Source organism: Lagenorhynchus albirostris, chromosome 1, assembly GCF_949774975.1.
Source record: "Lagenorhynchus albirostris chromosome 1, mLagAlb1.1, whole genome shotgun sequence".
Classification (NCBI taxonomy): domain Eukaryota; kingdom Metazoa; phylum Chordata; class Mammalia; order Artiodactyla; family Delphinidae; genus Lagenorhynchus; species Lagenorhynchus albirostris.
This window is the reverse complement of record NC_083095.1, coordinates 150,746,621-150,751,431: the sequence shown is the minus strand read 5'-3', so window position 1 is coordinate 150,751,431 and position 4,811 is coordinate 150,746,621. Positions and strand designations below refer to the sequence as shown.

Sequence of the window (4,811 nt, the reverse complement as noted above, 5' to 3'; positions counted from 1 at the left end):
TTCCCCGACCAGGGGTAGAACCCATGCCCCTTGTAGCAGAAGCGTGGAGTCTTAACCACTGGGCCACCAGAGAAGTCCCCTAGCTGACCATTTTAGACCCTGGGGACTCATCAGGGAGCACAGCTGTGCCCGCTCTGCACCTGCCTCTCCATGGTTTTTTCACTCAATAGCATTTCCCTAAGTTTCTTGACTAGTCAGCAGGGCTCTGAGGTAGTGCAGATTCTGTGAAGACCAAGCTCCCCTCTGGGTGGATGGCTTTGTGGAGACCTTGAGGACAGGTTAGTGTCTGTGACAAGTAAACAGAAAATACATGCTGGGTTCTTCAGGTCACTTTTCGTCCCTGATCATTAAACTACGGCATGCACAGGAAAATTGTGAATCTGAATACTAAATGTGAGGAATGGACAGCGGCTTCTTTGATGAATAATTCTCAATCTGATGCTCAGTGTCACGGAACTTACTGGTAAGCCCTCATTGCTTGATTGATGAGGTTTTTGCCAAGGCTTTCTTTTTTTAAATCTTTGACATTTTTAGCTTGCTTACAACCCAGGGGCTTCAGGCACAGGCAGTTCTACTTTCTTCTAGGAAAATGGACCTCTTTCAATGAAATAAATCTGTTTCTGAAGGCTCATTTTGATGTTCTCTCTCTCTCTCTTTCTGTGGTCTCTAACCGAATGCAAGAAGGCTGCAGTAAGGTAGGCCCTCTATCTGCAAATCTGAAACTATGGGAAATGAGGTGTGCTCAGAAAATTGAATAGAAAAATTCATGCTAGGTGGGATTACCTATCTGTGGAATATACCATAAGATTGTTTGTTTGTAAACATTTAAGCAAACAGTTGGAGGATACCCCAAGCTCTATCCAAGGGGAAAAACACAGGCTCTACAGTTGGAAAGAATCCATTCCAAATCTTGGCTCCATAATTTACTACTTGTGTAATCTTGGGCAACTTTCTTAAATTCTCTAAATCTTAGTTTCCTTATTTTCAGATTTTGTATGCAAATGAATACAGCAGAGAATTTATTATAACCGTTAAATGAGGTATTGTATCCAAAGCCTCTTGGATAGCGCTCATACATCACAGGCACTGAGCACAAGGTTATTATTACCATGGCCTTCTTCATTATCAAGGTTGTTAGGGCACAGTTTCAAGGAGGTAGGACAAATGGATGTCACTGCTAGTTTGAAAAAGAATTGTCAACATTTATAGGAGCACTTGTCTAAATGTTGTTCTATATGTATTAACTCAACAACACTGTGAGGTAGGTACTATTCTCATCTCTATTTTATAGATGAGGAAATTAAGGCACAAACACAAAGTCACACAGTTAAACAGTGGTGGAAACGGGATGCCGCCTTAGGAGGTCTAGATCTAGATCTAGAACTTGTGCACTGAACCGCTGACTGTGTCAGCCTCCTTCCAGGGCATAAATCCAGTCAACTTGGTTCACTGTATTAAGAAAGAGAAGGGAAATGGTGAATCTAGAGAGCAGGGCAGAATAAAGTGATTCATACTGCTGAAGGAAAGGAGGCACAGAAGCCAATCAAATATTTTCACTTTGGCTTAGTGTTTTATCAGAAATGTGCATAGAATTTTTCATTCTCCATAGTTAGCACTGAGTATAATACAATATAATACAATATAAATAATGTAATATAATATGTGTGCATATATAATATTTTAAATATTATTTTCACTTGCTTTTATTTGATGCTCTAGGAAGATAGACTATGTTTGTCAGCTTTGAGTAATTTTATTTCCTTCTCTGTTTCTTTGTTTTATATATATATATATATATATATATATATATATATATATATATATATATAGCACGTATATATATTAGTCAAAAGACGGGTGCAAATCCAGGCTCTACCATTACTAGTTGAATGACCATAGGCAAGTTATTTAAATAACTTGAGGCTTGATTTCCTCATTCATAAGAAAAGGATGACAAGAATGTTTCAAGATCTTGCAAGGTTCAAATAAGGTAACTGAGAAAGTGCTTTGTAAAACCACTTGCTGGTAATTATATAATGGCAGGGGTAGTGTCTTTCTCAACTGTATACTCTTCATCTCCCAGCAGTACCTTGTGTTCAGGAGACAATTTTATAGATATTTTCTGAATGATTGAGTAGGGGGAAAAAGAAGCAAACAGCAAATGTTTTATGTCATATATAATGTGATGTAAATTTTTTTTTTTTTTTGCTGCACCACAGGGCGTGCAGAATCCTGGTTCTCTGACCAGGGATCGAACCCTCAACCCTTGCAGTGGAAGCATGGAGTCTTAACCAATGGACTGCCAGGGAAGTCCACCTTTGCCATATATTTATTGCAGGTGTTCTTTGTGCCAGGCATTGTGCTGCAGGAGTGTCCTCAGGTGTGCTTGAACTCCAGAAGCATAGGCTTAGAGCATAGATAAGTTGTAGTACTCCTTCAATCTGCATTCAAGGAGGATCTGCCTTCTCCAGTATATTGACTTTCCTAGTTCCTTTGGAAGGTGGACTCTCATTGAGGTGTCATTAAACATCTGAATATACATTTAAGCGTCCTTGTTCTTACTGAATACACATCAAGAACATCCGATGACTTGTGTTCTGATTCATGTGTTTTACACGCTTGAGTATTTTGGTCAGTGTGGTAGTTATGTTACTCATTATAAATTAATAAACTGACATTCTGAGTTACTCACCAGTCTCTGCAAATTGTGTTAATGTGAGATCACTTCTGAGAAATGATGACATTCTTTCTGATTCTTTTTTTTGGGGAGCAAATAATTTTTATTATTATTTTTTTCTTTTACAAATGCACCGAAGAACCATGCAATGCTGCCAGCATTGGATGCAATCCTGGGCCACAAGTCTGCACATTCCCTTGTAACTGGTCCTGTGATGGCAGAACCTTTCATCTCACCTTTATTGTTTACTATGACCCCTGCATTATCTTCAAATAAAGAAACACACCATCTTTTCTCCGGTATCACTTTCCTTGTCGAATTACCACTGCTGGATGTACCTTCTTTCTGAGCTCTGGTTTGCCTTTTTTGACTGTGGCCATCACCATGTCACTCACACCAGCAGCAGGAAGTCTACTCAGTCGTTCCTTGATCCCCTTCACAGAGATGCTATACAGATTTTTGGCTCCTGTTTTGTCAGCACAATTGATCACAGCTCCAACCAGAAGACCCAAGGAAATCTGGAATTTCGCACCAGAGGACCCACCACGTCCTCGGTTTGACATCTTGAGCGCCCTCTTTCTGATTCTTGATGTACAAATTACTTGCCTAAGGAATAGCCTCTGGAATTTGTTGAGTTTACCAAAGTAATGTTACCTTTTGAGTTCTCCTGGTGTCTGGTTGGTTTGCATGGACTTTCTTTGAAAATACAGTATAATCAAATTTCCAGACAAGTCACAGTTCCTACAACGGGTAAAGAAAAATAAAGAACCAATACTGTTCTTAGATTTGAAAATATTAGCGATAGTGGTTCTATTCTCACTGGACATTTTGAGATTCACTCACAACGCTTTGAGATTCACCCATGCTGATGTACTTAGCTCTGATTCATTCTATTTTCTCTGCTGTACATATTCATATAGCAGAATGAACTTATGAATATACCACAATTTTTCATGTATTTATTCTATTGCTAGTAGACATTCTGTTACTTTCAGTAACAGAATGCTTTTACTTGCTTTTACAAATCATGCTGCTTGAACACTCTTGTTCATGTCTCTCAGTGCACGTGTGGATACAAAGGTTTCTTTAAAAAATCTAGGTTTGAAACTGCTGTGCCAGATTGGATACAAATATTCAAATTTACTAGGTTATTGTCAAGTGTTTATACCATTCTTAGTGGATTTTGAGGCCAAAAATGAATCAATAAATGCTACAATTCATAGTAAGTTTGTAAACATGAAGTTTACAAAAGAAACTTTTGAACAGATTTTCAGGCAAAAATGATGGGAAGCTCTGTAATTTAGGACAAATAGAATCTGTATTTTATTGATTTTGTACAAGTAAAACAAGATGGTTTCAAAAAGGAGGTAGAACGATGAACATCTGAGAGTTGAATTTCAATGAATTGTTAATTCATTTGCCTCTAGTCTAGATGGTCTGTTAAGAATTTTTCCCACAGCAACATAAAACTATTGAAACTTTCATATAATTTTCTTGCAAAGCACAAGACCTCTTATAAACCAAGTTTTCTTACCCCCCAAAAAAATTGCAAAAAAAAGCTTTTCTTATGAAATTGATAAATTTTATCACAGGGATCAAAACTATAGAGGAACCATTCAGAGGAATACTCTTCAAATAAAAAGACGCACAAGTACACTATTGCTAAAGAGCTTGAAAACCGTCCTGAGAGTTAACGACAACCATTATGTTCTGCAGGACCCAGAAAGGGATGCTGACAGGCTGAGTGTATTATGACAATGTTGGATGCCGAATAATATCAACAGTGTACAACGTGGAAGAACCATTGCCATGCCTGGGAATTGTGGGAGACACTTGACTTTACATATGGATATAGCCATTGAGGAATTGTCTTAGTTTCCTGGAGCCATTGCAAAAAATTACAACAACCTGTTCTGGAAACCAGAAGTCCAAAATCAGCTTTACTGGGCTGAAATCAAGGTTTGGCAGGGTCACATTCCCTCCAGAGGTATTAGGGGAGGTCTATTTCTTGGCTCTTTCAGCTTGTGGTGGCTGGTCTGTGACTTAAAACCATTGATGTTTTTGCATCATTTTCAAGCAACTCATGCTTTCTTTGGCCTGTAACTGCATCACTCCAGTCTCTGCTGCTGTCCTG

At 38.5% G+C, this 4,811-nt stretch overlaps 1 pseudogene; it reads right to left on the bottom strand.

The window, feature by feature from the left end:
- Positions 1–1,408: 1,408 nt before the first annotated feature.
- LOC132528665 (large ribosomal subunit protein uL14-like) lies at positions 1,409–3,244 on the bottom strand (annotated as a pseudogene).
- Positions 3,245–4,811: the final 1,567 nt, after the last annotated feature.